This window comes from Bos taurus, chromosome 22, assembly GCF_002263795.3.
Source record: "Bos taurus isolate L1 Dominette 01449 registration number 42190680 breed Hereford chromosome 22, ARS-UCD2.0, whole genome shotgun sequence".
Classification (NCBI taxonomy): Eukaryota; Metazoa; Chordata; class Mammalia; order Artiodactyla; family Bovidae; genus Bos; species Bos taurus.
Genome location: NC_037349.1, coordinates 17654174 through 17670275, shown reverse-complemented (window position 1 = coordinate 17670275; position 16102 = coordinate 17654174). Strand labels below are relative to the sequence as shown.

Below are 16102 nucleotides of genomic sequence, written 5' to 3'. Positions count from 1 at the left end.
GAATAGATTAATAATCTTTGCATGTTCCAAAATCAAAATGACATAAGAATATGTACACTGAGAGGTCTCACTTCCTCCTCTGTCTCCTGCCAATTTGTTCCCCTCTATTTTCAACAAATAATCACTTAATAGTTTGTTTTTTTTTTTCTTCTGATGTTTCTTTATGCAAAACCAAACAAACATAAGTATATCCAGTTCCTCTCCTTTTAGAAAAGAAACAAAATGCTATCTATGCCATTCTGAGTTCTGCTCTTTTCACTTACAAACATACCCTGGAAATCTCTCCACGTCAGCATGCAGAGATTTTCCTTTTAGAACTATCACATAGGATCTCATTGTGTGGATGTACTGGAGTTAAATCAATCAGTCCCCAATGATGAATACTCAAAGGGGTTTCCAGCCTTCTGTTATAATAAACAATGACTTAATGAATAACCCTGCATGTAGTCATTTGTATGCTGCAAGTGTACCCATAGCACAAATTCATGAGAATACTGCGTAGAAGGCCAAACAACAGGACCTTTGGTTGATCTCACCAGATTCCTCTTCTTAGGGACTGTATTATGCAGCATTTCAACCAGTAATAAGTGAGAATTTGTGTTTCCCCAAAGCCTTACTGCAGAGTCTATTATCAGCAAATGTTAAGTTGTCTGCCAACCTTAAAACACAATCCCAGAAAAACAAACAACTCAATCAAAAAGTAGGCAAAGGATATAAACATATTTCTTGAAAGAAGACATACAGATGGCTATTAAACACTAGAAAAGATGTTCAACATCATTCATTATCAGAGAAATGCAAATCAACCTACAATGAGATATCACCTCACACTGGTCAGAATGGCCATCATCAAAGAATCCAAAAACAACAAATGCTGGAAAGGGTGTGGAGAAAAGGGAACCTTCTTGTACTGTTGGTGGAAATGTAAACTGGTAACAGCTACTATGGAAGACAGTATGGAGATTCCTTAAAAAACTAGGAATAAAACTACTATATGACCCAACAATCCCACTACTAGGCATACACTTTGAGGAAACCAAAATTGAAAAAGACACATGTACCCCAATGTTCACTGCAGCACTATTTACAATAGCTAGGACATGGAAACAACTTAGATGACCATCAACAGATGAATGGATAAAGAAGCTGTGGTACATATACATATATATATATATACACATATACACACACACACACACACACACACACACACACACACACACACACATATATGGAATCTAGAAAGATGGTACTGATGAACCTATTTGCAGGGCAGCAATGGAGACACAGACATGGAGAATAGACTTAAATGGACACAAGCGGCGGGAGGAAGGAGAGGGTGGGACGAACGGAGAAAGTAGCACGGAAACATATACACTACCATATGTAAAATAGATAGCCAATGGGAATTTGCTGTATGACTCACGGAACTCAAACCAGGGCTCTGCAACAACCTAGAGTGGTGGAGAGGAGTGGGAGGTGGGAGGGAGGAGCCAGAGGGAGGGGACATATGTATACCTATGGCTGATTCATGTCAATGTATAGCAGAAATACAATTTTGTAAACTAATTCTCCTTCAATTAAAAATAAATTTTAAAAATTAAAAAAAAAAAGATGTTTGCCAACCTAACATGTAAGAAATGGATATAATTTGTATTACTCTTTGGGCAAACTGTCTGTTCAAGACTTCTGCCCATTTTTCTTTTTTGAGTTTGTGGTCCTTTCTTTCTCAGTCTCTAGATGCTCAAAAAGAATATAAAAATCTTGTATGTTTTTTAAAAGTTTCTACTAAACCTCTATACATGAGAAGATAATACATTAGCATGGCTTCTTTCATTGTCAAAAACATTTCTAAGTTAGTCTTTGAAAATTATATGTTTGAAGTTTTTCTTAGCTGATGAATAAGAATTCCAGAGCAAGCATCTACTCTATGGGCAATCCTCACTATCAGGTGATGCTACAGAACTTAGGATCAAAATGTTCTGTTTCCCACTCTCAAAGACTCACACCTCAAACTGCCTACCTGCCAACCCACCCCCACTCCCAGCTGGTGGAACTGCCTCAACCATATTAAGAAGATGAAAGCAGGGGAGTTCCCTGGTGGCATAGTGGTTAGGACTCTGGGCTTTCACTGCCAAAGCTGGGGTTCAACACTTTGCTGATGAACTGAGATAGAAGCCATGCAGTGCAGCCAAAAATTTTAAAAAGGGAAGGGGGACAGATAAAAGCAATCTGGCTGGAACTTGCTGTATCTGCATCTGAACCTATCCTGTTTTCCTCGCTGTTTCTATGGGTGAATCAACCCTGCTCCTAACAAAGGCCGACCCTTCCACTTGCTCCCACCTCATGCCCTCTCAGGACTTTACTCAGGCAACTGGCTCCCACTCCTCATCACTGTCCCCTTCTCAGCCACACATTCCCATTGAGTCCTCTGTGGTTCCTCCACATCCAGGCCTAATCTCCACCACCCTGCACAGCAAAGTTCCTGAGAGCTGGCAGTAGTCATCCCTAAGATTCCCCTCAATGTACACGAGTCAGGCTTCCAGGGAACCCTTCACTCGAGACCACTGCCAAGACCTTCATGCTGCCCAAGCCCACAGTCCCTGCTCCAGTTTTGTCTTATTTGGCTTCTCATCTGCTTCCTTCTGTCAGCTTCCATGGCATCACCATGTCCTAGCTCTTTTCATCCCCCACTAGTCTTTTTCTCCCTGAATCTCTCTTGCTCAGTCTTTTCTAAACGCTTCTACTCTCTAAGTCAGAGTGAGAGAGGGTTCAGTCTGCAGTTCCTTTTTCTTTTTCTGCACACCTGCACTGTTGGCTCTCAGCCAATACCCTGCCTTTATGTGTATCTTGAACCCTGATTTTTTTCCCTTACTCCACCTCCTTGTTTATCTCTACTTGGTTATCTCACAAGCCCAAAACAAAACCCCTGATTACCAACACTCCCTCCACCCCAACCTCTAGACAAACTTTCTCCTACCTTTTCTCAAATTTCCCATTTTACTTAGTAAGGACCACCATCCACCCAGCTGCCAAAGCCAACATGTAGGATTCATTCTCAAGGCTGAGCTTTTCCTGTCTTAAACCACCTACACATTCTGTCTATCCAATCTCCAAAATATAGGCCCAATCCCACCTATTTCTAATTTGACTATGATTGTCCCAATCCACTCTACCATGAACCTTGGAATGGACTGGAAAAAGCCTAACTGGTCTCCCTGCTGCCACTTGTTTCACCTCTAATCCCCATCCACTCTTCACAGCATCTAGAGTCATTCTTTTAAACCATAGAAACCAGACCACATTGTATCAGATCAATACTGATAAATCAAGTTGATCCCCACAATTTATAGATTGAATTTAACCTCAACCAAAATTCCAGCAGAATTTTTCTTTCTTTTTTAGCATCTACTAAGTTGATTTTATTGGAAAAGACCCTGATGCTGGGAGGGATTGGGGGCAGGAGGAGAAGGGAACGACAGAGGATGAGATGGCTGGATAGCATCACTGACTCAATGGACGTGAGCCTGAGTGAAGTCCAGGAGTTGGTGATGGACAGGGAGGCCTGGCGTGCTGCGATTCATGGGGTCGCAAAGAGTCGGACACGACTGAGTGACTGAACTGAACTGAACTGAAGTTGATTTTAAAGTTTATATAGAGATGCGAAAGGACGTGGAATAGCCAAAACAATTCTTAAGCCCATGGCAGCACCTTTGGCCTCCAGCATCAATCATCTCACTGATGAAAGTGTGTGACAACAAATAGCATCTTTTTTTATGTGGCAAGAAAAGGGTTAGGAAATATAATATTAAAGAGAGAATCATACCTTTTTAGGTCAATCACTTTAAATTCTCATAAAAACTAAAGAAAAGTACTGCATAGTTTTTTTTCAAGGAACAAAAATTAGGTTAATTCTAAACATTGGAGTCTGTTTGGCCCTATGAAAAAAATTCAATTTCAAAATACAATCAAACATATGTGCTTATGTTTAACTTAAGGGAAAAAAAGAAAAAGAAAAATGACATCAACTGTGAGAGTCTAATGTAAGGAAAAAAATTTTTTAATTAGCAAAATTTCCACAGCTACAATTAGATACTGAATCAAAATGTGAAGTTAAGAGACAGAGGGACAAAATCATGATGCTTCATTTTGTTCCGACTCAACTATCAGCAGCATAAAGGACTGACATAAACAAAATCCCAGTACTACAAGACAAGGAGATCATATAGTAACAGGTTACAATACTCAGTCTTATAAGGAGAAACCAATTACAAGACAATATCTCAAAGACAAAAATTTCCTCTACATTTAAGAAGCATTCATTTGATTACACGTTTCTTTGCTAGTAAGAGGTGGAGTGTGAAGCTCGTGAAGGAAGCAGCATGTCCTCCGCACGGCCAGGCCAACCTCTACGTCATCTACCCGGCTGCCCACCCTGAGGGCCCATGTTCAACTGTGCAAACATGGGGTGTCCGGCCAATACCAACCACCAAATCATAGAAACCCAGTATCATGTCAAAGTTCAGGCCATAAAACTCTAGTCTTAAAATCTGTTCAGGGAGGAGGAGAATTTTATACTGCAGGATTTTAGGCAGTGGACACTGAACTGCTCTGTGTCTCAGTTCCCACAAAAATGAGATATCAGACCAAATGATATAGTATATAAGAATTACTCCCCAACTGTATTTACTCCAAACTTTAATGCTGCTACATTAATTTAATTTTTTATTGTATTATTACCCATACTCCAATAACAAGACGTAAATAGCTCTAACAAAACGTGCTTACCAGGGCAAGGTAAGCATAGTAAAAAGCACATATTAATGAAATCTTAAGGCTTCTACAACTGAATTCGGAAGAATTACCTAAAACAAATACCAAGCCTCTGCATTTGAGGCCCATCATATTTTAATGCCTGACTCTGAGATACAAGAACAATGTGTACTACTTATGTGGTAAAATCAATAGGAGTAAGCGAAATCAGCAATTCAATATGTACCCATGTTCTAGAATGTGACTATTTATGTGGAAGTAGAGAGAAGAAGGGAAGAAGTGCAAATTAACATTGCATGTCCTTCTTATGGGGCTACTATATAATCCACCATCTAAACCCAGACACTGGGAGAGTGATACAGAATACTTCTAATAGACACCAAGAGAAGTGGAAATCAGCTGCTCTCAGAGAAACCAGAACACATGGCCACTCTGTGTCTAACTCATATTTTAAATAATTCCCTTAAAGTGCTATTCTACTAACGAAGGATCAGTGGTGCCCAAGATAAAAATTCTGACGCAACTCATGCTATAATGGGCAGAAATCTGGACTGAGAATTACTGACCTCACCTCTATTCAGTGAATGACTTGAGGTAAGTCACATCGCCTTTCTAGGCCTCCGTTTTCTTACCTGTGATATGAAGCTACTATATTGAGTGATTTGTCAATGTACCTTTGAAATTGAAAATGTTTGTATTTTTATCCTAACGTGCCTTTTTCCCAGGTTCCAAAGGTCTCCAAGGAGATCTCATAACATCTGTTCTGATGATTTAAAGGCACAGATGGTATAAAATAAGAAAGCAGGATAAACGCTCTGACTTTAATTTTCAAGTTGACTATAACAAATTGTAAACTTGATCAATTCACTGAAAAACAAAATTCCAATAACTTGATGTGAGCATTACATATCATTTCTAGTCCATCCAATTTCATTCACCAGAACAAGGCCAAAGGACTCTGATTCTGACATTTTGTTTTAAACTAGAGAAAGCTCCTAACTGGCTGCCTGTATTTGGGGGATCTTGGAGTGCTGATCCAAAGTAATTATTGATTGCATGTCTAACATTTAGAAGGAAATGGTAGTTCCTTCAAGGCCTCATACTTACTCTGCACCAAGCATTCTGAAAAATACACTCTTATCTACTCCTCTTTTTTTTTTTTTAATGAAGAACTAATTCTGAACAGGTCAAGATTATACTGGAGTTTTATGAATCAAGTCAAACACACATAGAAGTATATGAGACAAGAATTCCTCTATACTTTAAAAAATGTCTGAAAAACTAAAAAAGGAAACACACTTTAAAAAACTTCAACCTTAAGCAAACTGCAAGTATTACTGTGTTATGCCAACTCAAACTCTCAGCATTACAGTCATCATACCAAACGCCAGGTGATACTCAGATACTGTGTAAGCTATGACATGAATGCATCATGTGATAAGTGTGGAACCTGGAAGGAACTGCCAATTTCTACAAGCAACTTAGATACACAAGTTATCATCCATTGTGGAACTGTAAAACTCTCTCCTCAGACAGAAAACTATAGGCACAAAGCAGTTTTATAGAGGATCTTTATACTACGGCAGTTCATGAATTTGGGGAAAACAGAGAATATTTGCCACCTAGGACTGACTCAGAATGCTGAAAACACATGAATGTATTATAAAACAAAAATGTAAAAGGCTACTACAAAGAAGTCCATCAGATCATCCAATGAAAATGCATGATAAAAAAAAAAAAAACCCAAAAGGTGTCAACAGGAAGTGTCTGAGAGTAGAAGAAAACCTCATTATGTAACAGCAAATATCCTTTGCCAGTGAAAACTGGAGAAAAGATAAAAACTATCTGTACTTTCACACTGTTCCAGGAGGATCACTATTCAAATCACTTGTACAAGTATATATTCACTAATAAAAAATGGTAACTGAAGAAGACGAGGTCTGTTGTAAATCATCCATGTTTTCTCTTCTGATGAAATGTAAAGGCTGGGTGGGCTACATCCTCTGAGGTAAAATCACTCTATAAAGTAAAAACATTAGTACAAGAAAGCAAAGCTGGTAAAACAAGTATGACAACAGGAAGGAAAACAGAAATCTTCTTTCATGCTTCATTTTACTTCCTTAACCTTTCCTGTGCCAGGATTCCAATCAGGACACCACATTACATTTAGTGGCCAGGTCTCCTTAGGTGCCTCCAGATGGTGACAATCTCTCGGACTTTCCTTGTTTGTGATGACCCTGACAATTTTGAGGCATGCTGGCGGTCAGGTTATTTTGCACAATGGCCCCGCAACTAGAGTTTGTCTGATTTATTTTCCTCACAATTTGAGGTTATTGAATTTTGGGAGAAAAGACCACAGAGGTAATGTGTTATTCCCAGGGCATCCTAAGAGAACACACACCCTCATCATAACACTGGTGCAATGTTGACGTTGATCTCCTGCTGAGGTATGTGTGTTAGGTTTTTGCTTTCTCTTCTCCTCCCCTACTTTTTCCTTCCTCTCCTTTCCTTCCTCACTTTTCTCCCTGCTTTCTGTCTCTCTCCTTCTAGCACTTCCTAGCTCCCTGCCCCAGCCCTGGTTCAACCATTTCTCCAAGAAGCACTGGTTCCTTCTATTGGAGAATGTTACTAGAAACCAAGATCAGGGCACGAAGTGTGCCCTGAGAAACTGTGCCACCTTGCTTCTGGGCTCTGGCAGCTCACAGAGAAAGGAAACATATATGTAAACTAGCTCACTTATCCACAAAGATCTGTAAGTATTTCTGTATGTATCCATCTGAATCTATGTTAAGCTGAACAGGAATTTTAAGGTCTCCAATTTTAATCCAGTATCACATGGATAGTTTTAGCCTTGCCTGTAATTTCCCCTCCAATAGTGAGAAACCTGAATCCCATTTGTCATCCATTTTAAGACAAGGGCAAATTATATATATATATATATTTTTTTTTTTTTTCATGCTAAGCTACAGATGGTTAGGATTAGACAAAAGTCTTCTGAAATATAAGTCAGGGACAAACTTCTGCAAAGATATATTAGTGAAACATTAAAGGTTCACACATCTGTGCAAATCAAGCACTTCAGAGACATATACATGAAAATATTTTCTAATTCTTAAGCATGAAGAAGCAATTCTGTGTAAAAAACACTTAAAACTAATTACCATTAAATGTGTCTAATAGAAGGTTGGCTTTTTCCCCCCTTCAGGTCCACAGAGGGTTCAAAGGCACACACGATTGTCATCTACTAATGAGGGTCTTCTAAAGACTTTCCCCAAAAAGACCAGTAGATTTATGCCACCACACCGGGGAGAGGACGTCCACATGTACCTCAAAGCCCATTCACAGTGTGCTCTAGTCACTGGCGAGGAGAAACAAACCAGGACCGTTAGGAAATATTCCTGACAAAGAACTCCAGGTTCTGGGCTTGTGATTTTTCTGCCTGAGACCCAGAGATTTTTATTTAGCATATTGGTGAATTTCAGTTTGATGAAAGATTATTTCTTATTTCAGTTCATTATCTATTAACACAAGATGGAAAAGCAAATTGTTTTTCATCAATAAACACATTTTCTCCCATCAGTTTGTGGATCAATCCATTCATCTCAGCGCTTTCTAGATAATCTGTCCCATCCTCCCCCTGGCATCTGCTTGTCTGCCACTTGTTCAGACATCCTTCCCACATCCCTTCTGGGAAGCAACAGCCAAGTGAGCTTGGCAAACTAGGGCTCAGAGAGGCAGTGAGCTCTGGGTCTCCCCCACCAACTAATGCATCTCTCAGGCTAGAGATACAGGCAGACATCCACTGCATTACCTTATATTAGCAAAGCCAATGGAACACCAGACCACTCCAACTTCAGCTGGAGTCACTGTCTTGGCAGATCCCACTGGCGCTCTGTCCCTTTCTGCTTGCCTTTGCCCCTGAGGTGCTTGACCTGACTCCCAATTGTCAGCTGTCAGTGCCTCTGCCTGCCGTGCTAAAGCCTGCTCTGTCACCAGCATGAAAGGCTGGAAGCAGCAGTGAGCAGCCCCCAACCAAACAACTAATATCCTTGGCCCTTGCCTTGGGTGGGACAACTCAGGAGAGTGTTTTAAAGCAGTTCCCAGGTGCTCACAGTGACATGTGGTTTGATAACCCACCCCTTAAAGGCTGTCCTCCCTTTCCTGTATCACTTTCCCACTTCCTACAGTTGTTCTTTCACCTTCCAAATTAATCACTTCCACTCAGATCCCTGTCTGCTTTTCAGCCCAACCATTTCAAGAACTGTAAGTTTACACTCTTTCAAGAATGTCAAGATCTATCTGGCTTGGCCATAGTTATTGTCAGTCAGGAGACCTTGGGCTCTGAGGTCATCTGGACCTAGGTTCAAATCCTGGTACTGCCACCCACCATGTATATAACCCTAAGCCACCTACGTGACTCCTTCAACCTTTCATTTCCACTTCTCTACAGTGGGTTTCCCTGTGGACTGAATGATGTGACGCTGAACTCTCCGAGCACTCATATAACATCTGTGGAAACTACAGCACCCACAGTATTTTACCATCTACTATTTTATCAACATAACTTGACTGTTCCAAGAGACTCTTGAATAAGATATAAGTTGTGAATAACTTTTGTTGAGTCCAAAAACTTCCTACAAAACCCACCAGGTTTTCAAGAGAAAGTATCAAAGGACATACCCCCAAGGACTCTTTGAGTCTCTCTCCTCAAAATCCTCATCTGGCTCTACTCACCCATCCTGAACTGTGAGGTTTACCCAATCCTAACCAAGACCTGTGGGCTTCCCTGGTGCCTCAGTGGTAAAGAATCCACCAGACAATATGGGTCCAACCCCTGGTCTAGAAGATCTTCTGGAGAAGGAAATGGCAACCCACTGCAGTATTCTTGCCTGGGAAATCCCTTGAACAGAGAAGCCTGGAGGGCTACAGTGCACGGGGATGCAAAAGAGTCAGATACAAATTAGTGACTAAACAACAACCAAGACCCGCACTGAAAGAACTGACTAAAACCAAAATGGTAATCTTAACACACAAATCAGCCTAGTCCCTCTGGCTGAGAGACTACTTTGCTGCTACAGGTCATGTTTCCGGTTCCTTTCAATAAGCAAAATAAGTTCAGTATGGTTTTCTCAACAGGCAGATGGTGCCAGTGTTCTACATTCCTCAGATGAGCGTCACAGTGGCATTTTTCTCTTAGGATTTCCCCATCATTCTCCAATTTACATACAATTTAAGAAAGGATGAAACTGAACTACTCTTTAAAATTTCCAACAAACGGTAGCCAAGATTTCTTCACATATTTCCAGGGTGTGTTTTGCCTTTCTTGCTCTTAAGAAGTTTGGACAGATAGCTCTCCAGAAAATGCCTGAAAAGTGAGGAAAAGTTGTACCAAAATATATCAAATGCATGGTTGAAAATTAATAAGCCTTTTTGCCAAAGTTTTCAGTGTTCTGTGCCTGTGTGTGTGTTGGACTTCTACACAAAGATGCTGCTATTGACATAGCATCAGAAAAGAAGTGATGGTTTGGGCCAGGAACTGTGAAAAGTTAAAACACATTTCATTCACACCTTATCTGACCCAGGTTCTTTTATAACCAACACTTGGCATCTGCAAGAAGGTTCATGTAAGTTACTGTTTGTTGCTGTTGTTAAGTGGCTAAGTCATGTCTGACTCTTTGTAACCCCTGCAGCACACCAGGCCTCCCTGTCCCTCACCATCTCCTTTGCCCAAGGTCATGTCCACTGAAATAGTGATGCCATCCAACCATTTCATCCTCTGTTGCCCTCTTCTCTGTTACTGTTACCAAGCAGTAAAATTAGCTGGTCTCTGTGATACTCTTTTATACTGAAATCACAATGCCTGCTTCATTAGTCCACACTCTCCTACACACCAAAGCTGAGATAACCATGTCGGGTTGGTCCTGAACAGACTGACTGAAATAAACATGGCTTCAGCAATGGAAAAACCATACTAGGCATCCCATGTAGACTCCTGGCTACCACTCTCTTCAGTCAATAAATCATAACTATAAATCAAATTTCCTTTAGAAAATCTTCTGGTATAAATAAACTTTTTTGACTATGGGCAGTGAGTCTTCTCAATAATACTTTTAATTTTAAAATCTCACACTTACCAAAAAAAAAAAAAGACTCAGACCAATCATCCAGATTTTCCAATTGCTAGCATCTTGCCACATTTGCTTTCTCACTCTCTGTGTGTATGTGTGTCTGTGAGTGTGTATGTGTACCCACATACATGTAAGTTAATTTTTTAAGCACTGAGAGTAAGTTCCAGCCATCATGTCCCTTTAACCCTTTAGTGTGCATCTCCTAAGAACAAATATATTCACTTACATGATCTTAATAAAATTATTAAAATCAGGAAATTGAATACTGATATAACAAATGATATTATCTATGACCTTATTCAAGTTTTTCCAGTTAAAAAAGTCTCTTTTTAACTTACACTGCCTAGAATTCAAGTGCACCATTTTTTTTTAATAATGACCTAAAGATTCTTCCAAAGAATATAGCATGAGCATTATTCATCTCTACATGAAGATAAAGCTTCATCTCTAGGGTCACAATCAAAAGCATCTTTTCTTATAAGTTAGCACTCAATAAAAATGTAGTTTTCTCTGCTTGCCAAAACTCAGCGAACAAGGGCCCTCTCTCCTTATAAAGAACAATAAGCTAATTTACAGAACTTTGGACAAGTCTCTTGAACTCCTGGAAACTAAGAGGTGTACAAAAATCTAAAATTCTTATCAACTTATTTATCCTTTGTCTTCATATTGGCAAGAAAGAATCAATATAACACTAATAATTCAAACTCTAAGAGAAGTACTTATTTAAGAGCTAAGAATCAAATTAGCAACAAACAACATCCTAATAATTATGTGGACTGGATACATCTACTGGAACTTAGAATAAGATTATTCTCATCTGTCAGCCTGGCATATTACATAAAGTTTAAATATTGCTCTAACAAAAAGAAAAGTGATAGTTTATTCAACAATATAATAGTGAGATCTATAACAAATCACAAAATCGTTACACTCACATTAAACCTAACACAGTATGTCTTGTCTCTTAAAAAGAAAAAAAAAAGCATAAAAAATTATAAAATACTAAGGTCCTCTGTTTTAAAAATGCTCCTCTATCTATCTATGCATCTATACCACTATCTTAAGAAGGATGTACATACAAAGGTGTTAATATGAAAAGTCATTTCTGGCTGATAAAATTATTGAATTTTACTTTTTATTTACCTAAATTTTCTATTTTTCATGATAAATATGCATAACATCTAAATGAAAAGTACTTTGGAAAACCTTGTACTTTAAAACAAAAGCAATAAATCTTTCATAAAAAGAAAAAATGAGAAAATTTTTGCAAAAAATCAAAGAAAAAAAGACAGGAACACTTCAATATACAAAAATAAGTATGATTCTAGAAGGTTGATTCATGGTCTGAAATGGACAAGAGGTAAAAAAAATACAGATATGTTCCAACGATTATTATGCTTGTCAAAAATAACAGTATTAAAGAATTTCACAGTCGGAAAAGATCTGAACAAAGTCACTGAGTGCTGTGCCCCATGTTCCTTTCAACTGATGTCTGAATATTAAGGAAAATAAAAATTGGACCAGACAAAGACCACTAATCTCTGAAGTGCTCTGATTCCACCAAAGGCATTTGGTTGTAATGGAGGAAGTTGAAATTACTTCCTGCATTGTGGGAAGGATAAGAGAAAGCAGAGATAAGAAGAAGGGCTCAGAAAAAGGAGACATCCAAGAGCAAACTTAGGGAATAAGTGATGGAGGAATGTCTTAGAGGAGGTGGATGAATTTGTCTTAAGAAAGAATATGTCTTTAGAAATGTCTTAAGAAATATATCTTTCTCTTACAATTAACAGGAAAGAAGAGGTCAGAAAGAAAACTTAAAATGGAAAGGAAAATCTGGAGACAGGTCAGATGACCTGGCTTGGTGAGCTGGGAGACAAGGTATTCATTCAAAGTGAGGAAATAACATGAACAAATGGGTTGGAAATACAACAAGGAGTGAAAAGGAGACTGTGTCTCGGTAATGAGTGCCCAGTTCAGTTCAGTTCAGTCGTTCAGTCATGTCCGACTCTGTAACCCCATGAATCGCAGCACGCCAGGCCTCCCTGTTCATCACCAACTCCCGGAGTTCACTCAAACTCATGTCCATCGAGTCAGTGATGCCATCCAGCCGTCTCTTTCTCTGTCGTCCCCTTCTCCTCCTGCCCCCAATCCCTCCCAGCATCAGTCTTTTCCAATGAGTCAACTCTTCGCATGAGGTGGCCAAAGTATTGGAGTTTCAGCTTCAGCATCAGTCTTTCCAATGAACACCCAGGATTCATCTCCTTTAGGATGGACTGGTTGGATCTCCTTGCAGTCCAAGGGACTCTCAAGAGTCTTCTCCAACACCACAGTTCAAAAGTATCAATTCTTTGGCGCTCAGCTTTCTTCACAGTCCAACTCTCACATGCATACATGACCATTGGAAAAACCATAGCCTTGACTAAACGGATCTTTGTTGGCAAAGTAATGTCTCTGCTTTTCAATATGCTATCTAGGTTGGTCATAACTTTCCTTCCAAGGAGTAAACATCTTTTAATTTCATGGCTGCGATCACCATCCATGGTGATTTTGGAGCCCAAAAAAATAAAAGTCTGACACTGTTTCCACTGTTTCCCCATCTATTTCCCATGAAGTGATGGGACCAGATGCCATGATCTTCGTTTTCGGAATGTTGAGCTTTAAGCCAACTTTTTCACTCTCCTCTTTCACTCTCATCAAGAAGCTTTTTAATTCCTCTTCACTTTCTGCCACAAGGGTGGTGTCATCTGCATATCTGAGGTTATTGAGTGCCCAGTTGAAGCCAATTAAATGAATTTTCAAATGAACTAATTAGGCCAGGCTTATAACTTTTTAAAGTTCAGAACAGAAGTAGGGAAAAAAAAAAGATAAACTGTGGAATTTACTCCTATGATACAGCTTAAGAATTAGAATGAAGGAATTGGGGACTATGAAAGCATTTCTGAAATATTCAGTCCTAGAAGCTCAAGTTTTCCAGTATTACTGAAGAAAATTCAGTTGATTTGATCTTTATAAAACTAGAAATAATAACCATATGTTTATCAAAGACTCTTATTACATTTATTATCTCATTTCACCTTCCCAAAAGATCTGAGATAGAAGGTATTTATATATGCTTTTTATAGCAAAGGAAACAGACTTCAAAGATGGTCTCCCAAATCAGCCAGCAGATCTTGACTCGAAGCTGGTCCTTTCGGCTGCACCACCGGTGCTTCCCTTGCTCACTTCCTCCTTAACAATCTCCAGTGGACTCAGCTGCCCAGTGGCCTGCCCTGTATCAAAGCAAATACCACTTCACTCACACCGTCCCCTTAGCCTTAGTCTGTAGGTTGTATATAAGGAACAGACTCAATCTTTCAAACTTAAAAATCTTAATCTGACAAAATAAAAGGGCAAATGAAAAGAAAGACTTATTCATACTTGAGAAAGGAGTAACAGACACTGACTGCTTTCTCAAGGTCACCCAGGCAATCCTTATATTCAGTCTCTAGAACTAAGCTTCCAAAGTTTGCAAGTAAAAGTCAGTAATTTTTTTCCTTGTGAGAGCTGCAATTAGAAACAACCCAAATGTCCATCAACTAATAAAAGAAGAAATTAAACACAAATCCATACAATGGAATATTATGGAAATAAAAAGGAATATAGTACTGAAACATCATACAAAATGGATGAACCTTGCAGCCAATATGCTAAGTAAAAGAAGCCAAGTTACAGAAGACCACATGTTATATGATCCCATATATATGAAATGTCCAGACAAGGTGAACCCACAAAGACAGAGAGTAGATCAGTGATTGGCAGGTGAGTTGGGAGGATACAGAAAGTGATGGCTTAACGGGGATGAGGTTTCTTTTGGAGGGCAATGAAAACGCTCTAAAATTGTGGTGATGGTGGTGTAGTTCTGGAAACACTAAAAACCACTGACTGTCACTTAAATGAGTGACCTGTATAGTATGTAAATTTTATCTCAATAAAGTTGGTAAAAATTTGCAATTAGCAGGTAGTGTCACTGGTCATGGTGTATGGGTGAATGTGTAAACATACATACATACATTAAATTATAGAAAAATACAAAAGCTTACTTAAAAAAAAATTTAAATGGTTTAATAATCCTCTCACAGTTCAGACAAACATGAATAAGTTTGTCTGAAATCAAGACCGCCAACAAACTCATCCTGTTTCCCACACTTTCACCAGTAGATAAAAATCCACCTGGCTGCCATATGTCTCCCCTTTCACTCTCCTCCATTCGCCCCACTACAAATTTATAAAAATGTCCCATTTCATCCTGGCATTCCAGAACTTTCAAGGATCTCATGACTATGCTTAAAAACTCACTCTTCTTTCCAAGGACTCCGTTTCTCTTCCATTTCTATCCTACTGTATTCTGGTAAGTTCTGTGTTTAAAAACAAACAATACCTACTGCCCCAGAACTGTCCATCAGTCCAAGTCTTGGAAAAACTCAGGCTACCATGTGTTCTGCCCTTACCCAACTCAGGATACAATGTTTCTGGCCCTGAAATGCTCAGGGAAAAAAATGAGAAGATTCTCCGTTCCTAATACTTGATTCTAAATAACCTGAAGCTGTTTCCCAAGAGCCCTAAGAAAATAGAGGATCTTTGGGAATACTCTTCTTATAAAAATTTTCTTCTTAATTTGGTATTTTAGATGAGACAGAATCTACCATTCTAGAGTACTAACAATTTTTATATGAACAAATAGTAAGATCAAATAATTTCCAAGACACATTCACAGTGTCACGTTGCTATTAGCATTTCAGATTAGTAGGATTCATTCAAAAGGCAACAACACCTACCACTGTCAAAATGATGTGAAAGATATTAGAAACAAAAGTTTTCTATAGGAAGAGCTCTACCACAGCTTCAGGTGTATAACAAACACTGAGGAAAATGTAGAAATCCAATAGAAACTGAAATGTTTGATCAATTACGGCACAGAAACCCAAGAGAATGCTGCACCCACCTGAACACAAAATGGTAACAATACACAGCTTAATGCTATGTCATCTTTCAAAATCACATCATCATCTTAAATTGTCTTTTAAAAAACCACTTGGAAAAATGACTCACCTTCAAATCTCTCATTTTTGAAGGTTTCCCATCCATTATATTTGCTCAATTAAATTCTTCTCTTTTTGTCTTTCTTGTCATCTCTACTTTCTAGTATAGTTGTCTTTATCTCC

General features: G+C 38.9%; 1 protein-coding gene across 7 annotated transcripts in view; it reads right to left on the bottom strand.

The window, feature by feature from the left end:
* RAD18 (RAD18 E3 ubiquitin protein ligase) overlaps window positions 1-16102 on the bottom strand; it is a 110784-nt gene that overhangs the window by 23779 nt on the left and 70903 nt on the right. The window contains exon 12 of one of the 7 annotated variants that reach the window (XR_009492264.1): window positions 5406-14170. The exons of the other annotated variants lie outside the window; for them this stretch is intronic. The gene's annotated coding sequence lies outside the window, so the exon portion shown is untranslated. The remainder of the gene's footprint in view (window positions 1-5405; window positions 14171-16102) is intronic. 7 annotated transcript variants of the gene reach the window in all.